The sequence below is a fragment of the Nycticebus coucang genome, chromosome 18 (assembly GCF_027406575.1).
Source record: "Nycticebus coucang isolate mNycCou1 chromosome 18, mNycCou1.pri, whole genome shotgun sequence".
NCBI lineage: Eukaryota > Metazoa > Chordata > Mammalia > Primates > Lorisidae > Nycticebus > Nycticebus coucang.
Window position 1 is genome coordinate 14,099,126 of NC_069797.1, and position 19,369 is coordinate 14,118,494.

The window sequence follows — 19,369 nt, forward strand, 5'->3', positions numbered from 1 at the left end:
TAGTAACCCCTCCAGGGGACCATGAGGTAGCTACTGCAGAGGATTCCACCTATAAAGAAATGTTAGAAATGACAGGAAGGGAATTTAGAATACACATGATGAAAACAATGAAGGAAATGATGGAAACAATGAAAAAAAAACACTGATAAAGTGGGAAATAACCAATAGGAAATTCAAAAACAGAATCAAATAAGAGATGAACCATGAAGACTATAGAAAGGATATAGCAGAGCTGAAGAAACTGAAGCATTCAATTAGGGAACTAAAAGATGCAATAGAAAGTATCAGCAACAGATTAGACCATGCAGAAGAAAGAATTTCTGAGGTAGAGGACAAAGTTCTTGAGATAACTCAGATAGTTAAAGAGGCAGAAAAGAAGAGAGAGAAAGCAGAATGTTCACTGACAGAATTATGGGACTTTATGAAGCGTTCAAACATACGAGTTATAGGAATCCCAGAAGGAGGATTAGAATACCCCAGGGGAATGGAAGCCATACTAGAGAATATTTCCCAAATATCACCAAAGATTCTGACACACTCATTTCAGAGGGATATCGGACTCCAGGTTGCCTCAACTCTAACCTAGCTTCTCCAAAACATGTTGTGAAGAACCTATCCAAAGTCAAGACAAAAGAAAAGATTCTTCAAGGTGTCAGGAATAAAGCCAGTTGACCTACAGGAGCTAATCCATCAGGGTGACTGCAGACTTCTCTAATGAAACTTTCCAAGCAAGAAGACAATGGTCATCTACCTTCAATCTACTTAAACAGAACAATTTCCAGCCCAGAATTCTATATCCTGCTAAGCTAAGCTTCAAAATTGATGGAGAAATCATATCATTTACTGATATACAAACATTGAGGAAATTCACCACAACAAGACCAGCTCTATAGGAAATACTTCAACCTATTCTACACACTGAACAACACAATGGATCAGCAACAAAGTAAGAACTCAGCAATTAAAGGACACAACTAACCTCCACACTGATGCAAATGATAAAACTAAGCAATGAACGCTCACAAAATAAGATGAATAGAATACTACCACACTTATCAATTATCTCAATAAATGTTAATGGATTGAACTCCCCACTGAAGAGACATAGATTGGCTGACTGGATTAAAAAACACAAGCCATCCATTTCATGTCTGCAGGAAACACACTTGGCTTCAAAACACAAATTAAAACTCTGAGTTAAGGGTTGGAAGACAATTGTTCAAGCAAATGGAATTCAGAAGAAAAGAGGAGTTGCAATCTTATTTTCAGATTCATGTGGATTTAAAGCAACTAAAGTCAAAAAAGACAAAGATGGTCACTTTATATTGGTCAAAGGAAAAATACAACAAGAAGATGTTTCAATTCTACATATGTATGCACCCAATTTAAATGCTCCCAGATTCTTGAAACAGACCTTACTCAGTCTGAGCAATATGATATCCGATAATACCATAATAACAGGGGACTTTAACACTCCTCTTACAGAGCTGGACAGATCCTCTAAACAGAAATTAAACAACGATATAAGAGATTTAAATGAGACCTTAGAAGAACTGTGCTTGATAGACTCATATAGGACACTCCATCCCAAAGATAAAGAATATACATTCTTCTCATCACCTCATGGAACATTCTCCAAAATTGATCATATCCTAGGCTACAAAACAAAATACCTCAACAGAATCAAAAGAATAGGAATTTTACCTTGTATCTTCTCAGACCATAAGGCACTAAATGTGGAACTCAACTCTAGCAAAAACGTTCAACCCCACACAAAGGCATGGAAATTAAATAACCTTCTGTTGAATGACAGTTGTGTGCAGGAAGAAATAAAACAACAAATCATTAACTTTCTTGAGCATAACAACAATGAAGACACAAGCTATCAAAATCTGTGGGATAATGCAAAAACAGTTTTGAGAGGAAAATTTATCACTTTAGAGGCCTACATTCGAAAAACAGAAAGAGAGCACATCAACAAACTCACAGCCATCTTATGGAATTGAAAAAAGAAGAACAATCTAAGCCTAAATCCAGTAGAAGAAAAGAAACAGCCAAAATTAAATCAGAGATCAAAGAAATTGAAAACAAAAGAATCATTCAGAAAATTAATGAAACAAGGAGTTGGTTTTTTGAAAGAATAAATAAAATAGATGAACCTTTGGACAGACTAGAAATAGAAAAGTTAAATCTCTAGCAATTTCAATCAGAAATGATAAGGGGGAAATAACAATTGATCCCACAGAGATACAAGAGATCATCTCTGAATACTACCAGAAACTCTATGCCCAGAAATTTGAAAATGTGAAGGAAATGGATCAATACTTGGAATCATACCCTCTCCCTAGACTTAGTCAGAAAGAAATAGAGCTCCTGAACAGACCAATTTCAAGCACTGAGATTAAAGAAACAATAAAAAAGCTTCCAACCAAAAAATGGCCTGGTCCAGATGACTTCACACCAGAATTCTATCAAACCTTCAAGGAAGAGCTTATTCCTGTACTGCAGAAATTATTCCAAAAAATTGAGAAGAAAGGAATTTTCCTCAACATGTTCTACAAAGCAAACAACGCCCTGATACCAAAACCAGGAAAAGACCCAACTGAAAAGGAGAATTTCAGACCAATTTCACTCATGAATATAGATGCAAAAATTCTCAATAAAGTCCTAGCCAATAGAGTACAGCTTATCATAAAAAAAAAAAAAGAGTCATACATCATGATCAAGTAGGTTTCATCTCAGGGATGCAAGGCTGGTTTAACATATGCAAGTCCATAAACGTTATCCACCATATTAACAGAAGCAAGAAGAATCACCATATGATTCTCAATAGATGCAGAAAAAGCATTTGATAAAATCCAGCATCCTTTTATAATTAGAACACTGAAGAGTATAGGCAGAGGTGGCACATTTCTGAAGCTGATTGAAGCTATCTATGAAAAAACCACAGCTAACATTTTACTGAATGGAGCAAAACTGAAAGCTTTTACTCTTAGAACTGGACCCAGACAAGGTGGTCCTCTGTCACCTTTACTATTCAACATAGTGCTGGAAGTTCTAGCCAATACAATTAGGCAAGACAAGGAAATAAAGGGAATCCAAATGGGAACAGAGGAGGTCAAATTCTCTCTCTTTGCTAACAACATGATCTTATACTATGAGAATCCCAAAGACTCAACCACAAGACTCCTAGAAGTCATCAAAAAATACAGTAATGTATCAGACTATAAAATCGATGTCCACAAATCGATTTTGTATACGCCAAAGACAGTCAAGATGAGAGGCTAATTAAGGACACAATTTTTTTCACCATACCTTCAAAGAAAATGAAATACCTAGTAATATAATTAACAAAGGAGGTGAAGGACCTCTATAAAGAAAATTATGAAACCCTCAGAAAGGAAGTAGTAGAGGATATTAACAAATGGAAGAACATACCATGCTCATGGCTGGGAAGAATCAACATTGTTAAAATGTCTATGCTTCCCAAAGCAATCTACCTATTGAATGCCATTCCTATTAAAATACCAACATTGGGGAGGAGACAAGATGGCTGACTGAAGCCAGCTTTCCGCAGAGCCTCCCATCCAGAAAGAGAGTTAAAAGACAAAAATTCAGCAAGTAACCTGGTGGATTTGAGCTGCACTAAGAGAGAAGGTTGAAGAACGCACTTCAACCCCACTGAGGCGAGGTGCAACCACAAGGATACAAACAAAAGGTACAAAATCCATCACCAAGTGGACAGGAGTCCCCTCCCCCATGAGAATGGCTCAGAGTGCCCCACAAACAATCGGGCAGAGTTCAAAGGTCCTCCCACTACACTCCATGGGAGAGAGCCTCTAAAAACTGGACCTACCTCCCCTACTAGGGTGCCACGGCATCCTCCTGCCAGGCATAAAACTGTATAAACTGTATATAATCTCTACCTGAAATTCTGAGCTCCCAGCGCTCCCCTTCACTTACACTGAGGTCTAGAGGCCAGTCCCCCAGGAGTTCAGAGTCTTGGGTGATTTCTCGAGGGGTGTGGATGGGGCCTCGACAGCAGCAGATTGGTACCGGCTCCAGGGCACGGGAGTGACGAGAGGATGGTCGGCGGAGAGGGGATCGCACTGGAGTGGCAGTTCCCTGAGGCACACTGTGACAGCCATATTTTGGTGACAATACAGCCAGGCATAAAACTGTGTAAAATTGTGTGTGTCTCTGCCTGCAACCCCAGGCTCCCAGTGCTCCCCACACTCCCCTCTGCTCTCGCACCAAGGTCTGGAGGCCTGTCCCCCAGGAGTCCAGACTCTTGGGTGATTGCTCAACGGGTGTAGAAAGTGCCAGTCTGCAGCCGGTCGGTGCAGACTCTGGGGTATGGGAGCAGAGAGAGGACGGTTTGCCGGAAGGGAGCTGCACTGGAGCAGCAGTTGCCTGAGGCATAAAACAGCAGCCCTCTTTTGCTAGCAATACAGCTCACTACCGAATATTCTGAAGCCACACTCCCTGTCTCCCCAGGCAACTAGAGACTCTGAGTATAGGATTTGCCTGAGGCAACTCCAACTTGCAAACTGGGGAAAATCCCAGGGCGGAGCTGACACAGAGGTCCGCTTTACTGAACCTAAGATGCACCTGGCCCTAAGGGGATTGTCAGCCTATAGACAATACAAGAGCAAAGACAAGCTGATTTGGAACTCAATTCAGCTTCGCTTCTGCAGGGGAACTGCAAAGTTGTTCTCTTCTGTTCTGTCAGTAACATTAATCAGGGGGTGAGACTGGACCTGAGTGAAAACACCCCAACTTTCATCAAGCGCCCGAGGTTGTCAGGCCTCACCTCCACCTGCTAAAGAGAGGCAGAGCACAGCAGCCTGGCAGACATCCTTATGATTCAGGCAGGTGCAAACTCTTGGGGTACCGATTCACTACAGGCAACTGGGTCAGCCAACTGCAGGGCTATCAGTGACTGGGGGTGACAGTGGTGCAAAGTGGGGAACGAGGCAGCAACCTTCCAAGACTGATCTATTGGCTGGGTGGCTCCTCCTGACTCCACGCAGCACTGGAGCAAGCCACACCAGAGTGGTCACCAGACGCCTTTGATCCAGTTCCCAGAGACCTCTTAAACTGTCTCACCCGAGACAGGTGCAGACTGAGACAATTGATTTGGACCTTTTGAACTGAACCAATCACCTGAGGACAAATCAGGTGGTGCCCTGGGTGCACGGTGGTAGAAAGGTTTGATTTTGCTTTTCCAATTGTTTGCCAGTGGGGGGTGGGGTGACTTAATTTCTGATATTTCTCCACAGCTGAGATTTCAATACAGAGTATCTGTTTCACTAGGGTGGAACAGAAACCAGCTAAAAACAAGACAGAACCACTTAGCCCCACCACACCAGACAGGGCCCCAGTTTCTCAGGCCACAACACCATACAGGCCCTCAACAAAGCCCCGGGGAAAAAATCAAAGGGAGTAAAACAACCATGGGGTGGAATCAGCAGAAAAACTCTGGTAACATGAATAACCAGAATAGATCAACCCCCCCAAGGAACAATATGGCAGATGTAATTGAAGATCCCATTCATAAACAACTGGCTGACATGTCAGAAATCGAATTCACAATTTTGATTGCAGGCAAGATTAACAAAGTAATCTTTGTTAATTAGATTACTAATTCCTAATTAGTAATTAGGAATTCGAGGAGAAATTCAAAAGTTGTCTCAAGAATTTAACGAATTTAAAGACAAAACCACCAAAGACTTAGACACACTGAAGCAAGAATTTGCAGCCCTCAAAGATATGAAAAATACAGTAGAATCCCCCAGCAACAGAATGGAGCAAGCAGAAGAAAGGATTTCTGACATCGAAGATAAAGCCTTTGAAGGCTCCCAAACTCTCAAAGAGGGAGAGAAATGGAGAGCAAAAATGGACCATTCTCTCCAAGAGCTCTGGGATAATTTGAAGAAAGTCAATATCTGAATCATTGGAGTACCAGAAACAGATGAAGTGGCCTCACTGGGCACAGAGGTCCTTCTGCATGAAATTATGAAAGAGAATTTTCCAGACATGTCTAGAGATTCTGAAATTCAGATAGTGGACACCTTCAGGACCCCAGCATGACTAAACCCCAATAAGACATCCCCCAGGCATATCATAATTAACTTCACTAAAGTTAATATGAAGGATAAAATCCTCAAAGCTGCCAGGAGAAAGAAAACCATTACCTTCAAAGGGAAGAATATTAGAATGACTGCACATCTCTCTGCTGAAACTTTTCAAGCCAGAAGAGGGTGGTCACCGACTTTTACTCTCCTAAAGGAAAATAACTGTCAACCCCGGATCTTGTATCCAGCTAAACTGAGTTTCATTTATGATGGAGAAATTAAATACTTTAATGACATTCATATGTTGAAGAAATTTGCCATAACCAAAGTTATCCTCAGACCTATCCTCCATAATGACCAACCCAATCCTATACCACAAAAGTACACTCAATCAGAAACTTTGGATCCAAGTCCAATTTCCACACTGGTGAAAGGATTAAAAATGCCCACTGGACTTTTGAAAACCTTGATACCCAAAACTTCACCAGACTTATCAATATGCTCCATTAACGTGAATGGCTTAAACTGTCCTCTAAAGAGGCTGACTGGATACAAAAACTCAGGCCAGATATTTGTTGCATACAAGAGTCACATCTTAACTTAAAAGACAAATACAGACTCAGGATGAAAGGATAGTCATCCATATTTCAGGCAAATGGTAATCAGAAAAAAGCAGGTGTTGTAATTTTATTTGCAGATACAATAGGCTTTAAACCAACAAAAGTAAGGAAGGACAAGAATGGTCACTTCATATTTGTTAAGGGTAATACTCAATATGATGAGACCTCAATTATTACTATCTATGCACCCAACCAAAATGCACCTCAATTTATAAGAGAAACTCTAACAAGACATGAGCAACTTGATTTCCTCCAGCTCCATAATAATCAGAGATTTCAACACTCCTTGGCAGTGTTGGATCGATCCTCCAACAAGAAGCTGAGCAAAGAAATCTTAGATTTAAACCTAACCATCCAACATTTGGATTTAGCAGACATCTATAGAACATTTCATCCCAACAAAACTGAATACACATTCTTCTGATCAGCCCATGGAACTTACTCCAAAATTGATCACATCTTAGGTCACAAGTCTAACCTCAATAAATTTAAAGGAATAGAAATTATTCCATGTGTCTTCTCGGACGACTGTGGAATAAAACTTGCTGAGTAACAACAGGAATCTGCATGCTCATACAAAAACATGGACATTAAATAACCTTATGCTGAATGATAGTTGGGTCAGAGATGAGATTAAGAAAGAACCGCCAATTTTTTGGAACAAAACAACAATGAAGACACGAACTATCAGAACATCTGGGACACCGCAAAGGCAGTACTAAGAGGGAAATTTATAGCACTGCAAGACTTCCTCAAGAGAACGGAAAGAGAGAAAGTTAACAACTTAATGGGACATATCAAGCAACTGGAAAAGGAAGAACATTCCAACCCCAAACCCAGTAGAAGAAAAGAAATAACCAAATTTAGAGCAGAATTAAATGAAATTGAAAACAAAAGAATAATACAACAGATCAATACATAAAAAGCTGTTTTTTTTTTAAAAGGTCAATAAAATAGATAAACCTTTGGCCAACCTAATCAGGAAAAAAAGAGTAAAATCTCTAATCTCAACAATCAGACAACAAAGATGAAATAACAACAGACTCCTCAGAAATCCAAAAAATCCTTAATGAATATTACAAGAAACTTTATTCTCAGAAATATGAAAACCTGAAGGAAATTGACCAATACTTGGAAGCATGTCACCTTTCAAGACTTAGCCAGAATCAAGTGGAAATGTTGAACAGGCCCATATCAAGTTCAGAAATAGTATCAACCATACAAAACCTCCCTAAAAAGAAAAGCCCAGGACCAGAAGGTTTCACGTCAGAATTCTACCAAACCTTTAAAGAGGAATTAGTACCTATATTACTCAACCTGTTCCAAAAGGTACAAAAAGAAGGAAGACTACCAAACACATTCTATAAAGCAAATATCACCCTGATCCCCAAACCAGGAAAAGACCCAACAAGAAAAGAAAATTATAGACCAATATCATTAATGAACATAGATGCAAAAATATTCAACAAGATCCTAAAAAACAGAAGCCAGCAACACATCGAACAAATTATACATCATGACCAAGTCGGTTTTATCCCAGGGTCTCAAGGCTGGTTCAATATACGTAAACTATAAATGTAATCCAGCACATAAACAAATTAAACCATATGATTCTCTCAATTGATGCAGAAAAAGCTTTTGATAATGTCCAGCATCCCTTCATGATCAGAACACTTAAGAAAATCGGTATAGAAGGGACATTTCTTAAACTGATAGAGACCATTTACAGCAAACCCACAGCCAATATCATATTGAATGGAGTTAAACTGAAATCATTTCCACTCAGATCAGCAACCAGACAAGGATGCCCATTGTCTCCACTGATCTTTAACATTGTAATGGAAGTTTTAGCCACTGCAATTAGGGAAGAAAAGGCGATCAAGGGTATCCAGATAGGGTCAGAAGAGGTTAAACTTTTGCTCTTCACAGATGATATGATAATATATCTGGAAAACACTGGGGACTCTACTACAAAACTCTTAGAAGTGATCAAGGAATACAGCAGCATCTCAGGTTACAAAATCAACATTCATAAATCAGTAGTCTTTATATATACCAACAATAGTCAAGTTGAAAAAACAGTTAAAGACTCTATCCCATTCACAGTAGTGCCAAAGAAGATGAAATATTTGGGAATTTATCTAACAAAGGACATGAAAGATCTCTATAAAGAGAACTATGAAACTCTAAGAAAAGAAATAGCTGAAAATATTAACAAATGGAAAAACATACCAGGCTTATGGCTGGGAAGAATCAACATTGTTAAAATGTCTATACTACCCAAAGCAATATATAATTTCAAAGCAATCCCTATTAAAGTTCCACTGTCATACTTTAAGATCTTGAAAAAACAATACTTCGTTTTATGTGGAATCAGAAAAAAACCTCGAATAGCCAAGACATTAGAGATGTTGGCACGGATGTGGAGAAAAGGGAACACTTTTGCACGGCTGGTGGGAATGCAAATTAATACATTCCTTTTGGAAAGAGATATGGAGAACACTTAGAAATCTTAAAATAGATCTGCCATTCAATCTTGTAATCCCTCTACTGGGCATATACCCATAAGACCAAAAATCACATCATAACAAAGATATTTGTACCAGAATGTTTATTGCAGCCCAATTCATAATTGTTAAGTCATGGAAGATGCCCAAGTGCCCATCGATCCACGAATGGATTAATAAATTGTGGTATATGTACACCATGGAATACTATGCATCCTTAAAGAAAGATGGAGTCTTTACCTCTTTCATGTTTACATGGATGGAGCTGGAACATATTCTTCTTAGTAAAGTATCTCAAGAATGGAAGAAAATGTACCCAATGTACTCAGACCTACTATGAAACTAATTTTGGGTTTTCACATGAAAGCTATAACCCAGTTACAACCTAAGTATAGGGGGAAGGGGGAAAGGGCGGGGAGGGAGGGGGGAGGTGAGTAGAGGGAAGGGGATTGGTGGGATTACACCAGCAGTGCATCTTACAAGGGTATATGTGAAACTTGGTAAACAGTCCGTGAAGCTTGTGAATGATGCCCCATGATCTTATCAATGTACACAGCTATGATTTAATAAAAAATAAATAAATAAATAAAATGTGACATAAAAAAATAAAAAATAAATATAAATAAATAAAATACCAATATCGTACTTTCAAGATTTGGAAAAAAGGATTCTGCGTTTTGTATGGAACCAGAAAAAACTCTGCATAGCTAAGGCAGTTCTTAGTAATAAAAATAAAGCTGGGGGCATCACCATACCAGGTTTTAGGTTGTATTACAAAGCCATAGTGATGAAGACAGCATGGTACTGGCACAAAAATAGAGATATAACTATTTGGAGTTGAATAGAAAACCAGGATACAAACCTAACATCTTACAACCACCTAATCTTCGATAAACCACACAAGAACATACCTTGGGGGAAAGACTCCCTATTCAATAAATGGTGTTGGGAGAACTGGATATCCACATCCAAAAGACTGGAACTGGACCCACACCTTTCTCCATTCACAAAAAATTTATTCAAGATGGATAAAGGTCTCAAATTTGAGGCATGAAACAACAAAAATCCTCAAAGAAAGCATAGGAAGACGCTGGAAGACATTGGCCTGGGGAAAGATTTCATGAAAAAGACTGCCATGGCAATTGCAACAATGACAAAAATAAACAAATGGGAGTTAATGAAACTGGAAAGCGTCTGTACAGCTAAGGAGACAACAACCAAAGCAAATAGACAACCTACACAATGGAAAAGTACATTTGCATATTTTGAATCAGACAAAAGCTTGATAACTAGGATCTATAGAGAACTCAAATTAATCCACATGAAAAAAAGCCAACAATCCCATATATCAATGGGCAAGAGACATGAATAGAACCTTCTCTAAAGAAGACAGACGAATAGCTAACAAACATATGAAAAAATGTTCATCATCCCTATTTATTAAAGAAATGCAAATCAAAACCACCCTGAGATATCATCTAACTCCAGCAAGATTGGCCCACATCACAAAATCTCAAAACTGCAGATGCTGGCGTGGATGTGGAGAGAAGGGAACACTTTTACACTGCTGGTGGGACTGCAAACTAGTACAACCTTTCTGGAAGGAAGTATGGAGAAACCACAAAGGACTCAAGCTAGACCTCCCATTTGATCCTGCAATCCCTGGGCATCTACCCAGAAGGAAAAAAAATCCTTTATCATAAGGACACTTTCACTAGACTGTTTATTGCAGCTCAATTTACAATGCCAAAATGTGGGAACAGCCTAAACGCCCACCAACCCAGGAATGGATTAACAAGCTGTGGTATATGTACACCATGGAATACTATTCAGCCATTAAAAAAAATGGAGACTTTACATCCTTCGTATTAACCTGGATGGAAGTGGAAGACATTATTCTTAGTAAAGCATCACAAGAATGGAGAAGCTTGAATCCTATGTACTCAGTTTTGATATAAGGACAATTAATGACAATTAAGGTCATGGTGGGGGTGGCGCAAGGGGAGAGCAGAGAGAGAAAGGAGGGAGGGGTGGAGAAAGAAAGAGCAAGGAAAGGGAACGGGGGAGGGGGTGGGACCTTGGTGTGTGCCACAACTTTTGGGGGCAAGACACGATTGCAAGAGGAACTTTACCTAACAAATGCAATCAGTGTAACCTGATTCATTGTATCCTCAATGAATCTCCAACAATAAAAAAAAAGAAAGAAAAAGAAAATAAAACACCTAGGAATACATGTAACCAAGGAAGTGAAATATTTCTACAAAGAGAACTGAAAAACACTTATGAAAGAACTCATAGATGACACAAACAAATGAAAAAACATTCCGTGCTCATGGATTGGAAAAATCAACATCATTAAAATGTCAAAGTGATTTACAGATTCAAGGTAATTCCCCTCAAATACCAGTGACCAGTTTCAAAGATCTAGAAAAAACAATCCTGAACTTCACAGGGACCCAATAAAGACTCCCAATAGTCAAAACAAATCTAAGCAAAAAGAATAAATTTAGAGGCATCACATTGCCTGGCTTCAAATTATATTATAATGCTATAGCAACCAAAACAGTGTGGTATTTCTATAAAGGTAGACAAATAGACTAAATAGAGAATCTAGAAATAAAGCCATATGACAATTAACTGATTTTCGACAAACCAGACAAAACATACACTGTGGAAAAGACACCAAATTCAATAAATGTTTGTTGGAAAATTGGATAGCCACATGCAGAATAAAATTGGATCCCTGTCTCTTACCACACACAAAAATTAACTCAAGATGGATCAAAATCTTAAGTATAAGACCTGAAATCATAGAAATTATAAAAGAATACATGGGAAAAACTATTCTGAACATTGGTTGCAAGGTTGTCCAAACTTTTTGCTTCTCTGCATCGTATTGAAAGAAGGCAAGTTGTCTTGGGCCAACATGCTACATACACAAACACAAACAAAAGCATAAAAAAGAGATCTGTGCATAATTTTCATATCTACCACCACAGATAAGTAAAACAGTCTTCACATAGTGAAAAAAAACAGAATGGATATCCATTTTATAGAATAATTTATATTTCAAACAAGATACTGGAACAAATGTAATGGAAGGCAACTTTTCAAAACCAAGGGAAAAAATCAAAGTCTTCAAAGTCCAAAGTTTTGTCTCCAGACAAAATTAATTAAAAAAAATTATTATGAAATTATTGTATTTCAAAGATAAAAAGCTTTAAATCTTCTTGAACAAAATCAAGAGATTATTTATAAAATAATTTTAAATATGTGATCTAAGATTTGTTCTCTATAACATTAAACATTAGAAGAAAGTGAAAGTAACCTCAGATTCACAAGGTGAAAAGCCTGTGACTCAAGAATATTTAATTAGGGTGGCACCTGTGGCTCAAAGGGGTAGAGCGTCAGTCCCATATGCTAGAGGTGGTGGGTTCAAACCCAACCCTGGCCAAAAACCACACACACACAAAAAAAGAATACTTAATTAATTATTTACAAAAGCAACTAATTAGAAAATTATGTAAGATATTATAGAATACAGAAAAATACCAACTATGTGCCATTGCTTTTAAACAGCACCAAGACATAAATCAGTAATCAAATAATATATCAAAGTATGTAATTATAGAATTCAAGAATGGAAACATTGTAGTATTATAATAATTTGGGGAGAACATTGAAATCAATAAAATATTAAATTAAAAGTAGACTACAAATAGGAAACAATTTTACAAATAAAACCATAAGACTTACAAAAGAATACACAATGATAAATTAATAATTATCTGTGTTAAAATCACAGAATATAACTACAAAAATCAGAGAAGATTTTGAGGCAAGATAAGATAAAGTGAAAACGTTCAAAAAGTCTATTTTTCACAGGGCAAGGCAACAAACATGACTATCACTATCATCAGTATCAGAATCATCACTATCATTTGTGATGCAGATCAGTAAAGAAATATAAGTTTAAAAACAATTTAAAAGTATATGTGTACACATATATACACATAATCCAACTGTGTACTGAGTGCAGGATTCAAAACTTAACAAATTAGTTTCATAGTAGGGCTATAACCCAGTTACAACCTAAGAATAGGGGGAAGGGGGAAAGGGAGGGGAGGGAGGGGAGAGGTGGGTAGAGGGAAGGGGATTGGTGGGATTACACCAGCGGTGCATCTTACAAGGGTATATGTGAAACTTGGTAAACGGTCTGTGAAGCTAGTGAATGATGCCCCATGATCCTATCAATGTACACAGCTATGATTTAATAAATAAAAAAAAAGAAATGTCAAAACTTAACAAAGCAACACAGAAATGGCAAAAGACCAAGAATGAGTGTAGATACATCAGCCAAATGCAAACTGAAAGAAAGCAGATGACCAAAACTGAAGATGACCCAAAACTAAAGCAAAACTAAAAATAAAAGGCATTAAATTGAGCAATTTGCTCATAAGGAAGATATAGAAGTCATGAATCTTTATTCAGAAAGGTGCAGAACTCTATGAAAACAAGTTCTGTATAAAATTCTTCTGAAGCATAACAGAAAAAAACTTGAATAAATATTTATAAGGTGTATTCCCGGTGTGGAGGGATCAATATTGTAGAGACATCAAATCTTCCAATTCATTAATTTAATGAAAATTCCATCTCCAAAAAAATTATTTCCGAAACTTCACCAAATTATTCTAAAGTTCCTATAAAAGAACAAAATGGATGAGATCAACAAGGTAAGATTTAACAGAAGTATCAAGAGGGTTTTATGCAGCCACATAATTCCCACAGGAGTGGCACGACCCACTCCTGCTCTGTTGTCTCACTACTGTTTCCTACCATGCTCCACTTGTCAACCTCCTCCCTCTCCCAACCCCTTCCCAGACTTCTGTGTACTTTTGGGAAAAAGAAAAGGAGGAAGCCACCACATCTTCTGTTACGTTTCCTTTTCTCTGTTACTGCAGGTGAAGTCGATCTGGATCCCATGTGTACTTTGTTTCCCAAAGATTTTTCTCCCCCTCTTTCTCTCACTTTCTCTGTCCAGGGTTATTACCATCAGTTTAGAACATTCTTTATTGTATCTAACCTCCTCGGATGCCCTGACATTCCATCTTATTTCGTTTTCCTATGGCCAAAATTCTCCCTCAAATAAAACCTGCTTAATACTATTGTTAAATATTACCTTGTTGCTCCCATCAATTCTCCTTGATTTCTATCTCCAACATGCCCCTACAATTGCTATTGCTTATACTACCAGGACATATTTATGCCAATGGATTATTTTTCATTTCCCTCTTACCAAAGGTCTAAGCAGCATTCTACTCAACGCCCACCTCCATTCACTATGAAATTCCTGGGGATTCCATGCTCTGCTAATTTCTTCCTATTCTTTGTCCCCATTTTCCATTCTACTCTGGGGTTCTAATATCTAAAAGTTGGAGTTATTTATTCAGGATTGGGTTCCGTGTTGGCTTCTTTCACTAGACGTTCTGTGAGATCCCATCATTGTGTTGCACTCAGCGTTATCATACATCAGTGTCTCCCAGCCTGTAGTTCTCTTCTTTTTTTTTTTTTTTTTTTTTTTGGTAGAGACAGAGTCTCACTTTATGGCCCTTGGTAGAGTGCCGTGGCCTCACACAGCTCACAGCAACCTCCAACTCCTGGGCTTAGGCGATTCTCTTGCCTCAGCCTCCCGAGTAGCTGGGACTATAGGCGCCCGCCACAACGCCCGGCTACTGTAGTTCTCTTCTAAACTGGACTGACAGCATCAACTCCAATAGCTCACCATGTTTCACAGCACTCCTGTTTCCACCCCACCTCCAATCTGATTCCATATTTTATTTGCCACGTCACCGCAGTGTCCTTATCTCAGACTAAAAAATGTCAAGTCACTCTTCCACCTCTCTTCTCTTCATCTCTGCATGTAATCAGTCCCAGTCTTGCTGGTTGTGCCCTCTCATGAGTTTATGAATTTATCAATTTATTTTATTTTCCATTACAAACCACCTTATATCATATTATAATCTTTTCTCTGTGGATTGGTCTTTCACCTTTTACTCTTGGTTACCTCAAAGCTTGTCTTCACTCAGTAGCTATGTTGCTTTAGAGCAGTGGTTCTGAACCTTCCTAATGCTGTGCCCCTTTAATACAGTTCCTTATGTTGTGGTAACCCCCAACCATGAAATTATTTTTGTTGTTATAGCAAAGAAAATAATTTTATGGTTGGGGGTCACCACAACATGAGGAACTGTAATTTTTGTTTTTTTTGAGACAGAGTCTCAAGCTGTCACCTTGGGTAGAGTGCTGTGGCACCACAGCTCACAGCAACCTCAAGCTCCTGGGCTCAAGCCATTCTCCTGCCTCTGCCTCCCAAGTAGCTGGGACAACAGGCACCTGCCACAATGTCTGGCTATTTTTTGGTTGCAGCCATCATTGTTGTTTGGTGGGCCTGGGCTGGATTCGAACCTGCCAGCTCAGGTGTATGTGGCTGGTGCCTTAGCTGCTTGAGCCACAGGTGCCAAGCCATGAGGAACTGTATTAAAGGGTGGCATTAGGAGGCATTAGGAAGGTTCAGAACCACTGCTTAAGACAAACAAACCAAAAGAAACAATTAAAAAAAGGAAAGGAAGGAAAAAAGAAGAAAGGAAAGAGAAGGGAAACAAAACAAAATGAAATGAAAAGGAGAAAAATAGATATAACACAGATCTCCTAATTAATTAAAGCTCTTCAATGGTATTCTTAACCATAGAATCCTATGCTTTGAGTTTGTTATGGCTGTCAGTATTCGCAATGACATAGTTATTGCTCTGTTTCCTTGGTTAAAATCTGTCTCCCCTACTCAGCTATAAGATCTGTGAGTTCAGGGACTGTGACTACTTCTGGTTTATTCTATGTACCAATCTTTAGATCAATGCAGGACATTGGGCAGCTGCTCAGTAAACAGCTTTGTTCACTGAAGAACGAACACCAGCTTAATACAACAGTGTGGTGCTGGGGCAATCACAGACTATGCTTACAACAGACCATAGAGCCAAGAAATAGATCCACCTGCTTAAAACTACTATTAGAAAAAGACAGCATATAAAAATAATTTGTGATGACCAAATTATTCAATAATCCTCTCCAGAAAAAGCTGAGTGTTTGGGTGAAAAATCAATCTCTATATCATCCCATACCATAAAAAGGTAAGTGTTTAAGTACATCATAAAATAACTAGAACAAAACATGGATGAATGTTTTATAATTATTCATTATAACAGGCATTTCTAAGCATAATTCCAAAGGAATTATTTTCCACAAAGAAAAACATGGAAATATATAGAGAATCCTTTATAATTTTTTATACTCTTATCCCATTATCTTCTATTCTAGAGATTTATCCTAAGTAAATTATGAGAAATTGGGACTCAAATGTACATATGAAGATATTTAGGGCAATATTTAATAACAGCAAGGAATTAGAAGTGATGTAAATGTAGAAAATTTGAAACGTGGTTAAAAATATGATATAAACAGATAAAGCAGTTAAAAAATATGATATGAACAGATAAACAAATAAAGCACTACATAGACCTTCTAGGTTGAATCTTGAAAATAAAAAAAAAAAAGAAAAAGAAATGTTCACAGGGAAGGAAATAATTTTTTATTTTTATTTTTTTGAGCCAGAGTATCACTATGTCACCCTTGGTAGAGTGCTATGGTGTCATAGCTCACAGCAACCTACAACTCTTGGGCTTGTGTCTCCTGCCTCAGCATCCCAAGTAGCTGGAACTACAGGTGACTGCTACAATGCCTGGATATTTTTTTGTTACAGTTGTCATTGTTGTTTAGCTGGCCTAGCTGGGTTTGAACCCACCAGCCTTGGTGTATGTGGCTGGCACCGTAACCACTATGCTATGGGTGCTGAGCCTAAGGCAGTAAGTATTAAAAATAGCAAAAGTATTCTAAACAAAAAATAAAGCATAATTCCATTTTTAAATTAAAAATATATAAAACTTTAGGGAAGTATGCTAAAATATTTTCCAAACTATATTCATTGAACATGCATTAGTTTTATAATCAGAAAACAGTAAACATACTTTTTAAAAATATAAATAGCTGGGTACAGAGATAGCAGATTTATGGTTTAATAACCATAAAACTAAGACCTGAAGCTTCTTTTTGCATATTTTCAAATGCACATAAAAACCATCTTTGTTTAAGATATAAAAAATTTTTTAAATATAAGATAATATAGTTATTCTCATTGAAAATTTTATGGTAAAAGAAATATAAGTGGAATAGAAAACAATTGGATACTTGGGAATCTATACCCAGGAAAAGACTGTCTTTACCTACATCCAATGAGCTATGTATTTCCACTCACTTATTAAAAAACTATTAAACACCTAACATGTTTAAGATGCTGTTGAGAACACAGGGAAGTAAAAATCAATGTCCGTTCAAGAGTTTCTAAGGATTTGAAAGAGTTCCTTGAGGATTAGGATGAAGTCAGGCATCTGTTTATTATTTTGTATGAATAGTCTGTTCCATCCAACGGAGTTGGGTTTTTATCTTCCTTTTTTCCATTTTCTTCAATATCTCAATGTACTTATTTTCAAGAAGGAACCCAAGACCCAAACAGCCACAAATGTTTGCTGGGCTTACTGGCTGGTGGTTTGCAAAGTATAAATAGAAGAAACTATAACCAGTTTCAGCCAGTCTGACGCCACTGAAAAAAAAACTGATGAATAAATAATGAGGGTGTCTTGCATCTTTCATTAGTTCAGATCCAGAGCCCTCGATTGGTGGCACTCACACAGTTCTGCCTCCATCATGGGCGTGTTCACCCACCGTCAGAGGCAAGACATCCAGGATCTGGGGAAATTCAGTGTTTCAAAATGGTGCTTTATGCAGAGGAATTCCCAAAAGATGTTATTCCTCCTCCATGGAAATTGCTCTAGTGTACTTAACATTGAGAGATTAGCACTGCCTTTAAATTCTATCCTCTCTTGCTCTCCCTGGGAGACCCTATCCACTCCTCTCTTAATTTCTCTCTTAAATGAAGAGCTGCTGCTTCTGGGGATTTTTGGTTGGGGGGACTGTGGGTGAATATCAAAGAGATTGTGGTTCAGGTCATTAAAAGTTATTCACGGGTGGCACCTGTGGCTCAAAGGAGGACAGCGCCGGCCCCATATGCTGGAGGTGGTGGGTTCAAACTCAGCCCTGGCCAAAAACCGCAAAAAAATAAATAAGTTATTCTCTTACTCCTAGGGCTGATACAGGATGTACCTTGATACCTCACTTAGTAGGGCTTTTCATATTCATCAGGCAATCTAAACCTCCTAGGCACATGGTAAGGCAAAAGGGCAAGTCATACTTTTACTGCTGTTTTGCATAAGAGTTAATAATTTAAGAAAGGCTCAGTAAATGCCAGAGACAGTAATATAATTCAGAATGTCTCTCTTTAAATTGGGTGGTTTTTCCACTGTTTTATGCTGTCGAAATTAGTTCCATCCCTCTGCCAGACAACCTTTCACCGAGCACTTACCATGAGTCAGGTCTCCTCCAGGCAACGGGACCCAACAATGAATGACACAAACAGACAAACTTCTTGCCCTAGGAGAGCTCAAGTTCCAGTATGGAGGGCTAGAAAACAGACAAGCAAAAAAAAAATAAATAAATAAATTCTGGGAAGATGGTCCACTGGTAGCAACCCTCGGCAGAGGCTCCTGACCACAGGGAGAAAAACTAGACAGAATCAGACTCTATGAAGCCAGAGGTGGGGAGCTGAGCCAAGAAAGAAGTTTGGCAAGGTATAAGTCCAAGGAAGAACATTCAAGAAAACAAATTCCAGATATAAAGTGTATTGACTAGAGGATGGGAGACCCCCTCCCCCAAGAGGGAGGCCCACTGTGGGCTCTCTGCAAGGGAGCAGGGAACAAAATACTTCTCATTTTACCTTGCTGGAGAGAGCCACTAAACACCAGGTCTCTTTCCCCAGGGAGGTCCCACTTATGAAGCTAGACACCACTCTGCCAGGCATAAAATTGAACAGATATTCCCCCCCCCAAGTCCAAACTCCCAGTCCACACTTCCCCCTTGCATGGCGGTCTGAAGTTCTACCCCCTGCAAAGCACAGAATGTTTGGTCTTTTCTTGAGAGATCTGAGCATAGTGATGTTGGCGGG